The sequence below is a fragment of the Pinus tabuliformis genome, chromosome 1_1 (assembly GCF_031772625.1).
Source record: "Pinus tabuliformis cultivar Carrire ecotype Pingquan chromosome 1_1, CPIR1, whole genome shotgun sequence".
Taxonomy (NCBI): Eukaryota; Viridiplantae; Streptophyta; class Pinopsida; order Pinales; family Pinaceae; genus Pinus; species Pinus tabuliformis.
The window spans coordinates 703,477,957-703,493,688 of NC_142297.1; the positions used below are offsets into that span (position 1 = coordinate 703,477,957).

A 15,732-nucleotide genomic window follows, 5' to 3' on the forward strand; every position below is an offset into this window, starting at 1 on the left:
GTCGGAATAAATGCTTCAACCGTCATTGTAATGGATGAAAACGTGTCCTTATTACTCGAATTTATGCCTACATACCTCATTGTCATGGTTATGGATGATTGTCGAGAATAAATGCTTCAACCGTCATTGTAATGGATGAAAACGTGTCCTTATTACTCGAATTTTGAACATTCACACATTTCAGAATGCAAAGAGACCACTTTCAAAGGCACTTTCAAAGACGGGTGTTTGACACTAATTTTTTTGTTTCATTTTTTGTTAATCCTACATACGTGGTTATCAACAAAGGCACAGTGAATTTTTAATCATGCTTTGTAAAAAATCAATTTAAGTATGGTTTAAATATGTGATCTAGACATGCAAGAAAGTTACTGTTGCGAATTTCATTTATTGATTTAGTAACGACTGGAAAAATATACTGGCATCTTTCAATTCAGGCCATCCGATCAAAAAGAATAATTAAGAAAATGATTAAATTGTTGATTCCGATAGGGGGGACGCCTATCGGCGTAATTATGACATATAGAACATTCAACATTATTGATTAGAGGAGAAAATCGATTAACACTTCTAAATGATTTCCTTTGAAGAATTTATTTCCTTGGTTGTTGATGAGATTGACTTCTTATCTCCTTGTTGAGCATTTCATATTTTTCATTAGAATTTCTTGCCTCAACTTGTGAACTAGATTCACCTTTAACAGTTTCTTGAAAACCAAGACCAAATTTGTTTGCAGGAGACCTTTGACTATTAAGAATATTATCCAAAATCTTAGTACTATCTTGAAATCGCAAATGTTTATCCCTTTTTTCTAATTTACCTTTTAGGATGTTTATTTCAACCTCGTGCTGCTTCTTCATAATTTATTCAACCTTTATTCCTATTGTAACATATTTTCGTATACTAAAAATTACAAATTTCCACAGTTGTTCCTGGCCCAATTCTTTCAAACCAATTATAAAGTTGTCGTTGATAAATGATGTTATTTTAATAAAACTTTTAATAAATGAAATATATATATATATATATATATATATATATATTATTTTTTTATTGTTAAAATGTTTTGTTTAAAATTTTGGACCAAACATCCAATCTCTAAGTTATATGCCAAAGTGCATTATTCATTGGTGATAATCTGCCAAAACATCGGATAAAACAACATGCTAAGCCACCGGATAAAGAGTATGCAAGTTTCAACGGTGATGAGAGATATCTAAAACCAAAGGCACATATCTAATTTTGGACCTCCTCAAGCTTTTCAACATTTAATAAAGGAGGGGGGTCCGAAATAAGTTGTTTGAGAAAACCACTTTGATCTTACGTGGCATCAATGGGCGGATTTCGGACTCCCAAAGTTTAAAACCACTTGCCATAATCAACCCCCTTTGAAATCCACTGGTGGTTTCAGGGACAACGCAAAGGTTAATTCTGCCAAGTAGGGTTTAAGGTGGCAATACGATCCTTGTGTGGCCATGTTTCAGATGCGCAACATCTATCTTCGCCACGAGAACGACAACTATTGTAAAATCAATTTTTTCTAATAAATTTGGGATGGCAGATATCTTCTGGCTCAGGTAATGATGCTTGGAATGAACAGGAGTAGAGGTTTGTTGAGGATGCACGCATAATGGTAGAGCACGATGTAGCTGCACAAAGACATGTTGCCACTGTGTTTAGTTCATAGCCATATCAATGAGAATTCGTCAATATTCATTCAAAGTGCAATTGTGAACTTTTGGAATGATTGCGTGAGAGTAAAGGGAAATAAAGACTTGACATTTTGGAAAAATGCCACAAGAGGCTTCCACTCGAAGGCATACTTTATTTTCATAGAATTTTAGCATTAGATGGCGTGATAGAAGCAAGCTGACAGGAAACATTGATTTCGAGGCATTTTTTGTTCAAAAAATCATATAGCTGAGGAACTAAATGAGAAACAGGGCATGGTTCCAGCAATTGTGGAAAGTACCGTCAATATGTTAGAGGAATGGGGAAAATTGGTGTTGTCTGGTGTAGAAGAAGTCGCAGCTCTTAAATAATTCCCCAATCTAACAACAGATGTTATTTCTCGCACAGTATTTGGAAGCAGTTATAAAGAGGCAAAGAACATCTTCAATTTGAAGGCTCAACAAATGGTTCTTACAGGTGAATTACTTCACAGTGTTTATGTTTCAGGCTTCAAGTTTCTACCTAAAACTAAGAACAGATCTAAAGACATTACGGGCCATTTCTTGAAAGTCTCCTTCATAAAAATTCTACACACGATGATGATTTTGCATGAAGGCACTGGAATCAAAATTTCAAAGAGATCTCAAATGGTCATTTTCATTACAAAAATAGGCAAATTGAGGACAAAATGTTATGATCTTATGGAAGGTTAAAAAAGAGAATGTTGTTCAACTCGTTGGTGCTGCTACAAGGCCGTCTCATCTTTATATATTAACATAATTCTTGTCTGGAGGGTTTCTGTGATTACTTGCACAGGAAGTTGCCAACACTAGCCAATGATGCAATTAATTTCTCCAAGGATGGAGTATTTGCATAGAACCACTATCATCCATAAGATTTTAAAGCAACCAAACTATTAATAGCCGTGAACTATGTTGTCAAGGTTTCAGATTTGTAATTGATTGGTTTCTGACACAAAATCGACTAAAATCTAAGGAGAAAGTGATGTTCAAGAAGAAGGAAGGTGTTCCTGAAGGTCTATATATCTAATGTTTTGGGTCGCAAAGGAATCATTTTATTTGTGACTTTATCTTTTTGTGAATGAAAACAGCTATTGTTGTCACTCTTTTACAGTTTATCCTGCCTTCTGTCTAAAATTGCCTCTATAGAAAACAAAATGATACGATCAGGGGTACCTTTGTTTTCCAAGGATACTCTACTTTTCAAAATGATGAAGCAGGTCATGCTGGATACACTGGGTCCAGAGTTGCAGGTTTTCAATAAGAATGGGACACATATTGAACTGGAGGCTAATGCTTTTGTGACTTTGATCCCAGATTCTAGCAGAGAAGCCTCATCAGAACTTTTACCAATAAACTATGCAGGATTTGTCCAGGCGGTGAAGCAAGGCGACACAATATTCGTTGGTCAATACCTTTTCACTGGAAGTGAAATTACTTCTGTGTGGCTCGAAGTTGCAGAAGTGAAAGGTCAAGATGTGGTTTGTCTTGTGAAAAACACAGCTACACTTGTTGGTTCCTTGTTTACGATGCATGCCTCACAAGTTCGCATTGATCTACCTACACTGAGTGATCCAGACAAGCATGTCATTTCAACCTGGGAGTTAAGAACAACGTCAGATTTATTTCATTTTCATATACTCGCCATGCAGAAGGTGTTAGAAAAACTCATGCTTATCTTTCTAAGCCTGGTGATCTTCACCAGACACATATATTTTTCAGGATTGAGATCATAGAAGGTTTGAACACTTTGACGAGATTTTGCAAGAAGAAGATGGTATCATTCTTTCTCGTGGAAATTTTGGCATTGATCTTCCACCAGAGAAGGTATTTTATTTCACAAAGTTGTTGTTTACAAGTATAATGGGCTGGAAAACCTTCTATTATCACTCGTATGGTTGACAGTATGACTAATAATCCCAGCCAAACTCGTGCTGAAGAAACTGATCTGGTAGGCACAGATGGAATACTGCTAGGGGCAGAAACTTTTCAGGGATTATACCCTGTTGAGACCATATCAATAGTGGGAAAAATCTGTGCAGAAGCACAAAAGGCATGAAGTAAATAAGTGGTGCCTGGTAATCTCATGCATGTGTGGGGTAACTGTAGTTGCAATTTTTTTTGCAGCACTTCTACTTTGGTATTATGAGAGAAAAATGACAGAGCGTGTTCAAAGAATGATGTTCTCAACAATATTGCGCAATGAAGTTGGTTGGTTTAATGATGAAGAGAAAAGTGTAGATGCATTGTCTATGCATTTTGCAAATGATGCCACCTTTGTTCGTGCTACTTTTAGCAACCGACTTTCAACTCTTATTCAGAATGCAATAGCTGATATTGTTGCTCTTGTCATTGGGATGCTGCTAGAATGGTGCTTAGTCCTTGTAGCTTTGGGAACCTTGTTAATTCTGATAGTTTCGTCATTTGCACAGAATATGTGCAACATCAGACTAAATTTGGAGTAAAAGAGAGTGATTTCAAATAATGTATTATCTATCTCTGGGGTCGAGTTATAAGTTGCAACAAATTTTTCAAGATTGTGCTAGTAAGCCAGCACATATTGATAATATGGAGAGTGATTGTGATATTAAATTGGTGAGATGCATTTTCAATTCATTGAGGGTTTGAAAGTCAGCACTTGTTCTGACATTTTTGAAAATCTTACACTTGCAACAGCAAAATTGCCAGAGATGGTTGCCACAACAATTACTTGCATTGCAGTTTTCCTGAGATGGGGCATTGTATTAGAGCTTGTTTATAAGGATAATTTGGTCGAGACTCTATAGTTTACCATCCTCAGTCATATTTGAAAGAACCTACAAACTTGTAGGCATGGCATCAACTTATCTACTTGGACAGAGGTGTTAAAGCTCTGCAAAACTGGTATTCAGAATGTTGCTAATGAGACATAGGTCCCTTGCAATATATAACCAGGGAGGATAATGTTAGAAGACAGACAAATATTTCCAAAATGAATAATTCAGTGAAATTGGAGACTGAGAATGGATCTCTTGAAAATCCATTTTTCCCTCAGATTTCGAAGCAGCTATTGCAGCAGTGCTCATTTGAGACTGGAGGACAAGAGGGGTTTTTCCCTCAGATTTCGAAGCAGCTATTGCATCAGTGCTCATTTGAGACTGGAGGACAAGAGGGGGTTGAAGTAATGAAAACACAAGCTAGCAAACCAATCATTTGATAGCCTAATTGTCAAGTCCATATTTCTTGGGTACATTTTACTTAACATGAGGCATAAAGAAATACCTGGAAACAAACGAAGGAGCCCCTCCTAGTTTTGTCGCAAATTATTTTGAATTTGGAAAACATATATCCATATTCTAGTTACAAAATAGAAAACAATTTCAAGAGTGGCATTCGAATCACAATGAGTATCCTTAAGCATCCAATCAGAGGGTTAAACAGTGACCAAATAAACGGGCATCCTTAAGCATCCAATCAGAGGGTTAAACAGTGACCAAATAAACGGGCAGAGGTTGAGATTTTCTAAGCTCAAAAGCAGCTACAACATTCAGTGGCAGATCTTTTGACTCTTTTTTTTAGCATCCAAAGTACCATAGCTGGCAGTAAAATGAACACTTGGCAGCCAAGAGATTTTGAAGATGATTTTAACCACTCCAGAAATATCTACATCTTGAGACTCTTTGCAACAACTTTCTAGATTTTAAGGTAGAGAATTTGCAAACAGTTCCAAATTTCTTGTAGACTATTTTTAGATTGTTTTATTTTTAGTTTATTGTTAGGATTTCATCCCTAAAAGTCTGTAACAACAACTAAAGGTTCAACTTAAGGTTTTCCTATATATTATTTTATTTTAATAAACAAGGGTTGGCTTTTGATGCCAAGGTTCTTGACTTTGTAATAGTTTCTATTATAGGATTTCTAATGAAAGCCTTTCGACTCCAGTTTATGACAAAATTTGAGTTTCTAGTATGTCATTCTAGTGTTTTCATAACTTGTTTTCTGTACATGTTCAAAGTATTAGAGAAGATCTGGGTAAGAATAGATTGAGTTTCAATCTCTCTAAAATACCCTACAAATTAATAATCGTGTAAAGAGATTAATATATTGTATTGTCTATCTGAGTTAGCTCTTCTTTGAACTGATTATTGTTTGTCCTTCTATCTTCTCATGAATATCTTTTGTTGGGTTGTAGAAATCTTCTACACGCATCAAAATTTCCCTAGTTGTTAAGTAGTCAGGATGTCTTCTCAATTATTAGAAATATCCTTACATTCACGCTGAAAGCTGACACTTTGAGAAGGGACCCTGCGAGAGAGGCCTTTAATAATGAATAGGGATTGTCATTGATCGCCAACCACCTTTAATCAAAACCATAAATCTAGCCATTGTGCCTCATAGGCACTATTCAGTGAAAGGTGAACAATGTTAAACAAAGCCTCGTAACGATTTAGGGAGCCCCCTCTGGTTCAAGGGCCAGCTTGATCCTAAAGACTGGTTGAGTTGGTTTCTTGGCACAGTTTTTGCAACAAAGAACTACCTACGGGAAACATGTACAACGTTTGGCGCCATTCCCGAGGAGTGAAGTAACGAAGAGATCTTTCTTCTGAGAATGATAAGGAATAGATCTATTCCTTGCCAGTGAACAAGGAGTAGCCATTTATTATTAGTTGCATTGCTTTCACATGGTGACTCCACTTTGTCATATGGCAATTCCACTGGGTTACCAATCCCACTCTTTCGAGACCTCGGCTACACAAGGCCCATTGATAGTTGCAGACAACAGAAGATGTTTTTTTCCTCTCTACCATGATTAGAAATCTAATATTTCCACAGAGGATGCAGCTCCCAAAATTCAGTTGTGAGTATAAGTTTCCTATGGAATTTGAATTTTACATTGTATATGTTTTTCATATTTTCAGTCACTGGCAACATGGTTTTTCAATAAACCCACTCCTCACTCGATTACATTGGAAAGAAGATTACACCTAGCAGTGTAAAGTTTTTCATTTCAGTTAGATAGAGGTGTGTGGGATTGATTAGTTATCTTTAGATTCAGTGCGCAGTAGATCAACAATTGTTTCAGTTTTGTTTCAAGTTTGCAGTATCAAGTTTGGTTTGGTTGAGTGAAATGACTTCCAAGGGATTAAAAGGAGTAAATTTATTGTTGATTTACTAATGGACTCCTTAGCCTAATGAATTAGGCACTCTTGTGCTTATTTTCATTTGTAGTGTCAAGTTTTTCACTTTAGCATTTTTCAGCTTTCAAATTTTAGTGTGAAAGCATCTCTGGATTTGTGCAGACAGTATGGTTTCATATTGCAGCTTTAGGTCACAGTTTTATGGTATAACTCCATTCCCAACACCTAATGTAGCTGGTATACTAGTTCTCTTCATCCCACAGGGGGAAGTGGTCTCCATTGAAGCCAATGTTGTAACATATTTTGGTACACTGAAAATTACAATTTTTCAGTGGAAATTGGCAGTTGTTCCTGGCCCAATTATTTTGAAACAATTATAAAGTTGTTGTCGGTAAACGATGTTATTTTAATAAAAGTTTTAATAAATGAAATATATATATATATATAAATTTTATATATTTATTATTAAAACGTTTTGTTAAAACATTGGACCAAACATTCAATATCAAAGTTATATGCCAAAGTTCATTATTCATTGGTGTTAGTCTACCAAAACATAGCATAAAACAACATGCCAAGCCACGGGATAAAGAGTATGCGGGTTTCAACAGTGATGAGAGATGCCTACAAAATAAAAAGCACATATCCAATTTCGGACCCCCCAAGCTTTTCAACCTTTAATGAAGGAGGGGGCTCTGAAATAAGTTGTTTGATAAAACCACTTTGATCTTATGTGCCATTGGAGAGAGGAGTTTGGTTCCCCAAGTCTAAAACCACTTACCATATTCGACCCCCTTCTAAATTCACTGGTGGTTTGAGGGACAATGCAAAGGTTAATTCTGCAAACTAGGGTTTAAGGTGGCAATACGATTCTTGTGTGACCATGTTTCAAATGTGCAACATATATCTTCGCCACGAGAATGACAACTATTGTAAATCAATTGTTTTCTAATAAATTTGGGATGGTAGATATCTTTTGGCTCAGGTAATTGTTGACATATTAATTTCAACTGTCGTGCAACTGAAAACCGTTGAGCCTTCCATCGCACCGCTTTTCATCGAGTGGTGGTTTTTCCTCAAATGGCCGCGATATTGTACACCAGCTAACACGTGCACAACAGTTTTACCAAAGCGGATTTTAGTGGAGCGTAAAGGTCGTGTGGTTTGATCAGGCGATAATCGTCCGATTGAAAGGAAGGCTATCCACTGTTGATTGAAACCAAAGCTGCGTACAGGCATGCAGCAAATGACATTGCATGAAAGTTTTTGTTTGACCGCCAGTTCTCCACGTAAAGTAATAAATGGAATTTACAATGGTTTGGTAAACGTAGGTAAAATTTTAATTTTAATGTTTTTTTATGCACGAAAGTATGGGCATAGGTAATAGTATTGTTATGTTGTTTTTTGTTGTATCATTGCAAATGAAATGTGAAGCATGCAGCAGCGCGTGAGTAGGGAGAAAGGGAATGCGCAGCAGAGCGCGAATGTAATGTCTTTTGTTCATTGAACATGAATGTGTAATGAAAACATACGCAGCAACATAGAAGTGTGAAGGTGCGAGGGTAATTTTTTTTGTTGTTCATTCGTTGAAAGAACGAGAGAGAGCATGCAGCAGCATAAATGAATGGAAAAGTTTTTCACACAGCAGTGAATGTAATGTAAGAAATTTTTACACACACATCAGTATAAAATTTCTCACTGAGTCAGAGTAAATTTGCAAGGAGACAGAGTAATTTTTTTTGTGTGGAACCAAAGTGTTTTCGTGTAAATCCCTCTGTGAGAGGAAGAAGTTTGTAATAGACAGTCATTTATTAATGAATACAAAGTGTTTTTTATGTGTGTGAAAAACTCGGTTCTTCAGAAAACAATTTAGCTTCCCTGTGTTAAGATCCTGCTTAAAAACAGAGCACTATCCTCTGTTCTCTTTTGTTTTGGAATTAAATAGAAAATTCCCAACATGGTATCAGAGCTTGTCCGGGCTCTTTGAAGGTGTCAAAGAAGCTGAAGGAAAGTTCTTTTTGTTGCAGCAGTTTCTCCAACAGAGTGAAGACTCAGTCAATAAAGATTCAAAGGTATTTTTCAAGCCAGTTATTTAAATACTTGACTGTATTTTGAAGCATAGTTTAGAGTGCAAGGATGGCTGGCTCCAGCATCAGCACCAACAATAGCATGGATATGGGTAATACTCAGCTCCCACTATTTAATGAGAAAAACTATGACTATTGGGCAATAACCATGAAAGCCTTATTTGCTTCTCAAGATTTATGGGAATTTGTTGAGGATGGATTTGAACAACTAGCAGATGAAAATGAGTTTAATAGGTTAACTTAGGTAGGGAAAAATCTATTGAAGAGCAATAAGAAGAAGGATTCTAAAGCCCTTCTCTTCTTATATCAAGTAGTGCATGAGAGTGTGTTTCCAAGGATAGCAACAGCGAAGACATCCAAAGAAGCATGGCAAACTCTCAAGACAGCATATCAAGACATGGAGAAAGTGAAGACAGCAAAACTACAGTTGCTGAGGAGAGATTTTGAGAAACTATGCATGAAGGAGTCAGATAATATTGATTCATTCTTCACACAAGTGATTGGTCTCGTCACACAGATAGGGTCTCATGGAGAGATTCTTGAAGAAAGGAGGATTTTGGAGAAACTATTGAGGATCCTACCCTCAAAGTTCGATGTGATTGTCACAACCATAGAAGAGACAAAGGATCTCACAAATTTCTCAGTTGATGAACTACATGCATCACTGATAATACATGAGCAGAGATTGAGTAGAAATGAAAACTCATATCTAGAACATGCCTTTAAGACCCAGATGTCCTTTGGAAGAGGAAGAGGTCAAGGCAGAGGAAACAAGAGAGAAAGAGGCAGAAGCCAAAACAGAGGTGGAAGAAACAGTCCAGCAAATGCTCAAGGAAGAGGCAGCTATCCAAATCAAAACCAAGGCCAATGCAGCAGCCAACAAAGTGGACAACATCATGCTCAAGGACAAAGGTATGAAAAATCCAATGTCCAATGTTACTACTGTAAAAAATATGGGCATTATGAAAATGAATGTAGGAAGAAGCAGCATGATATGAATAACAGATCTAGTGCAAATTTCACTAGAGAAAATATCAACCAAGATAATTTGTTGTTAGCTTGTAATATGGCTGAAACAAAGAGTGATGATATATGGTTTCTAGACTCTGGTTGCAGTAACCATATGACAAGGAACATAGCCCTGTTTTCTAAGTTAGATCAGAGTGTGAAGTCACAAGTCACACTCGGGACTGATAGTAAAGTTTCTGTTATGAAAAAATGAGAAGTAAATATCCTAACAAAGAAAGGTGAAAAGAAAATCATATCAGATGTCTATTATGTTCCTGGAATGAAATGTAACCTCTTGAGTATTGGACAGCTTGTTCAAAAGGATTACAATGTTTTCTTTGAGAATAATGTATGCACCATCATGGATAGAAAACCCAGCAAACGATGTATTGTTGAAGTGAAAATGACAAGGAACAGGATGTTCCCTCTCAGGATAAAAGTTGATTTAAAAGATGGAGTAGAAATAGCAGCAGTTACACAAGAGGCTTTCCAAAGTGAACCAAATGATGAAAATTGGTTGTGGCACTTGAGATTTGGACATCTCAACTTTGGAGGTCTTAACTTGTTGAACAGAAAAGGAATGGTAAGAGGATTACCATTGATAGAGAAACCAGACAGCCTTTGTGAAGGTTGTATATTGGGGAAACAACACAGAGAAAGTTTTCCATTAGGGAAAAGCATAAAGGCAAAAGCACCCTTAGAAATTGTTCACTCAGATTTATGTGGACTGATGCAAACTCCATCACTTGCAGGCAGCCACTACATACTAATATTCATTGATGATTTTACTAGAAAAACTTTGGTTTATTTCCTGAAGAACAAAAGTGAAGTGTTTGAAAGATTTTGCAATTTCAAAGAATTTGTAGAAAACCAAAGCGGGTTGCACATCAAAGTTCTAAGAACTGATAGAGGAGGTGAGTATATCTCCAAGGAATTTCTACGTTTTTGTAGAGAAAATGGAATTCATAAGCAGTTTACCACTAGGTACACCCCGCAAAAAAATGGTGTCACTGAAAGGAAGAATAGGACAATCATGGATATGGCGAGGAGTATGTTAAAGGCAAAGCATTTGCCAAATGATTATTGGGCTGAAGCTGTACATTGTGCAGTGTATATTTTAAATAGATGTCCTACAAAAGCAGTCATGAACAAAGTGCCAGAAGAAGCATGGAGTGGGACAAAGCAAGGAGTCACCCACATGAAAGTTTTTGGATGTGTGGCTTATGCACACATTCCAGATCAGCTAAGGAAGAAGTTGGACAACAAAAGGGAGAAATGTATTTTCATTGGATACAGTGAGGAATCCAAAGCTTATAGATTGTATAACCCATCCACCAAGAAGTTTTTTGTGAGTAGAGATGTTCAGTTCATTGGGGAGGAAGCTTGGGATGGAAGCATAGAGAAAACAATGAATGTTAAAAACTCTTTGTCACATAATGAAGATGATGAGAAAATGGCTGAAATATATCCCCAAACAGTAGTGCCAACACAAGGGCAGCAAGAGACACCCTTGAGGAGAAATGAAAGTGCTTCTCCAAGCACACCACAAGGAGGAAATTCAAGTGCCTCTTCAAGCACTTGCACACAAAATGAAAGAGGTAAGAAGTTCAGAAATTTAAGTGACATTTATGATGAAAGTATGAATTCTTTATTTGCTTTATATTGTCATGTTGATGACCCTATTCATTTCGAAGATGCAATTAAGGATAGGAAATGGATAGAAGCTATGGATGAGGAGATCAATGCCATAGAAAGAAACAAGACATGGGATTTAGTTGAATTACCAAAAGGAAATGAAGTCATTGGAGTTAAATGGGTCTACAAGACCAAGACTAATGCTGAAGGCAAAATAGAAAGACACAAGGTAAGACTTGTTGTTAAAGGATATAAGCAGCAGTATAGGAGAGACTATGAGGAAACTTTTGCACCGGTTGCAAGAATGGAAACCGTGAGAGCAGTGTTGTCCATAGCAGCACAAAACAAGTGGAAAGTTTACCAAATGGACGTGAAGTCAGCATTCCTAAATAGAGTGTTAATGGAAGAGGTTTACATTGAACAACCTCTAAGCTATGAAAAGAAAAGCCAAAAGCCCAAAGTGTGCATATTGAAGAAATCTCTTTATGGGCTGAAGCAAACACCAAGAGCATGGTACAGTAGAATATATTCCTATCTACTGGAAAATGGATTTGAAAAGTGTGAGGGAGAACCCACCCTTTACATCAAAGAAAATGATGGTAAAATTCTAATTGTTGTGTTATATGTTGATGATGTTATCTTCACAGGTAATAATGAATATCTCATTGAAAATTTCAAAGCAGTGATGAAAAAGGAATTTGAAATGACTGACATGGGTTTGTTGAGATACTTCTTAGGAATAGAAGTAGAACAAAGTGAAAATGGAATTTTTATCTCACAAGAAAAATATGTTAATGAAGTGTTGAAAAGATTTAACATGCAGGACATCAAGGTAGCAATCACTCCCATAGTGATGGGATTAAAACTCAGCAAAGAGGACATCAGCAAGGATTTTGATCCTAGGTTGTACAAGAGCATAGTTGGTAGCCTCATGTATTTGACTGCAACTAGGCCGGATATAATGTATGCTGTCAGTTTAATTTCCAGATTCATGGAGAGGCCAAAAGAAGAACATTGGCAGGCAGCAAAAAGGATTCTGAAGTATGTTAAAGGTACTAAAAGGTTTGGCATTTTATATACTACTTCAGAATGTTCAGATTTAATTGGATACACTGATAATGATTGGGTTAGAAGTGTAGATGATCGGAAAAGCACATCCGGTTATGTTTTTCACATGGGATCAGGAGCCATTTCATGGGCTTCTAAAAAGCAGCCTATTGTAGCGTTGTCTACAGCAGAGGTTGAATATGTGGCAGCTACAATAGCAGCATGTCAAGCAATTTGGATGAGAAGAATGTTAAGGAGCTTATGCCAAGAGCAAGCAAAAGGAACTGTGATTTTTTGTGACAATAGCTCAGCTATTGCATTATCCAAGAATTTTGTGTTTCATAAGAGAACGAAACACATTGCCACAAAGTTTCATTACATCAGGGAATTGGTAAACAATGGAAAAATTGTTTTACAACATTACAGAACTCAGGAACAGGTTGCAGACATTCTGACCAAGCCATTGGAACAAAGAAGTTTGAAATGTCTAGGTATGACTGATAACCCAGCAGTTGAAATTAAAGGGGAGTGTTGAAATATTAATTTCAACTACCGTGCAGCTGAAAACCGTTGAGCCTTCCATCCCACCGCTTTTCATCGAGTGGTGGTTTTTCCTCAAATGGCCGCGATATTGTACACCAGCTAACACGTGCACAACAGTTTTACCAAAGCGGTTTTCATCAGAGCGTAAAGGTTGTGTGGTTTGATCAAGCGATAACCGTCCGATTGAAAGGAAGGCTGTCCACCGTTGATTGAAACCAAAGCTGCGTACAGGCCTGCAGCAAATGACATTGCGTGAAAGTTTTTGTTTGACCGCCAGTTCTCCACGTGAAGTAATAAATGGAATTTACAGTGGTTTGGTAAACGTAGGTAAAATTTTAATTTTAATGTTTTTTTATGCACGGAAATATAGGCATAGGTAATAGTATTGTTATGTTGTTTTTTGTTGTATCATTGCAAATGAAATGTGAAGCACGCAGCAGCGCGTGAGTAGGGAGAAAGGGAATGCGCAGCAGAGCGCGAATGTAATGTCTTTTGTTCATTGAACATGAATGTGTAATGAAAACATACACAACAGCGTAGAAGTGTGAAGGTGCGAGGGTAATTTTTTTTGTTGTTCGTTTGTTGAAAGAACGAAGGGGAGCATGCAGCAGCATAAATGAATGGAAAAGTTTTTCACACAGCAGTGAATGTAATGTAAGAAATTTTTACACACACAACAGTGTAAAATTTCTCGTTGAGTCAGAGTAAATTTGCAAGGAGACAGAGTAATTTTTTTTTGTGTGGAACCAAAGTGTTTTTGTGTAAATCCCTATGTGAGAGGAAGAAGTCTATAACAGACAGTGTTTTATTAATGAATACAAAGTCTTTTTTATGTGTGTGAAAAACTCAGTTCTTTAGAAAATAATTTAGCTTCCCTGTGTTAAGATCCTGCTTAAAAACAGAGCACTATCCTCTGTTCTCTTTTGTTTTGGAATTAAACAGAAAATTCCCAACAGTAATGATGCTTGGAATGAATAGGAGTAGAGGTTTGCTGAGGATGCATGCATAATGGAAAGGTACAATGCAGATACACAAAGACATGTTGCCACTGTGTTTAGTTCACCATATCAATGAGAATTTGTCAATATTCATTCAGAGCACAAATATGACCTTTTGGAATGATTGCGTGAGAGTAAAGGGAAATAAAGACTTGACATTTTGGAAAAATGCCACAAGAGGCTTCCACTCGAAGGCATAGTTTAGTTTTATAGACTTTCAGCATTGAATGGCGTGGTAGAAGCAAGCTGTCAGGAAACATTGATTTAGAGGCATTTTTTTTTCTCAAAAAATCATATAACTCAGGAACGAAACGAGAAACAGGGCATGGTTCCAGCAATTGTGGAAACTACCGTCAATATGTTAGAGTAATGGAGAAAATTGGTGTTGTCTGGTGTAGAAGAAGTTGCAGCTATTAAATAATTCCGCAATCTAACAACATATGTTATTTCATGCGCAGTATTTGGAAGCAGTTATAAAGAGGCAAAGAACATCTTCAATTTGAAGGCTCAGGAAATGGTTCTTACAGGTGAATTGCTTCACAGTGTTTATGTTCCGGGCTTCAAGTTTCTACCTAAAACTAAGAAGAGATCTAAACACATTACGGGCCATTTCTTGAAAGTCTCCTTCACAAAAATTCTACACACAATGATGATTGTGCATGAAGGCACTAATATGAAATTTCAACGAGATCTCAAATGGTCATTTTCATTACAAAAATAGGAAAATTGAGAACAAAAAGTTATGATCTTATGGAAGGTTAAAAAACGAGAATGTTCTGCAACTCGTTGGTGTTGGTACAAGACTATCTCATCTTTATATATTAACATAATTCTTGCGTGGAGGGTTTCTGTGATTACTTGCACATGCAGTTGCCAACACTAGCCAGCTATGCAATTAATGTCTCCAAGGATGGAGTATTTGCATAGAACCAATATCATCCATAAGATTTTAAAGCAACCAAACTACTAATAGATGTTAACTGTGTTGTCAAGGTTGCAGATTTGTAGTTGATTGGTTTCTGACACAAAATGGACTAAAACCTATGGAGAAAGTGATGTTCAAGAATAAGGAAGGTGTTCCTGAAGATCTATATATGTAATGTTTTGGGACGCATTGAAGGAATCATGTTAAATGTGACGTTATTTTTTTTTTTTTGAATGAAAACAACTATTGTTGTCACTCTTTTATAGTTTATTCAGCGTTTTGCCTAAAATTTCCTGTATAGAAAAAAAAATGATGCGATTAGGGGTACCTCTGTTTTCCAAGGATACTCTCCTTTTCAAAATGATGAAGCAGATCATGCTGGATACACTGGGTCCATAGTTGTAGTTTTTCAATAAGAATGGGACACATATTGAACTGGAAGCTAATGCTTTTGTGACTTTGATCCTAGATTCTAGGAGAGAAGCCTCATCAAAAGTTTTACCAATGAACTATGCAGGATTTGTCTAGGCGGTGAAGTAAGGCAACACAATATGCGTTGGTCAATACCTTTTCACTGGAAACGAAATTACTTCTGTGTGGCTCGAAGTTACAGAAGTGAAATGTCAAGATGTGGTTTGTCTTGTGAAAAACATGACTACGCTTGTTGGTTCCTTCTTTATG

At 36.7% G+C, this 15,732-nt stretch overlaps 1 pseudogene; it reads left to right on the forward strand.

The window, feature by feature from the left end:
* The first annotated feature begins 2,902 nt into the window (after positions 1–2,902).
* LOC149215453 (pyruvate kinase 1, cytosolic pseudogene) lies at positions 2,903–3,750 on the forward strand (annotated as a pseudogene).
* The last annotated feature ends 11,982 nt before the right edge of the window (positions 3,751–15,732 follow it).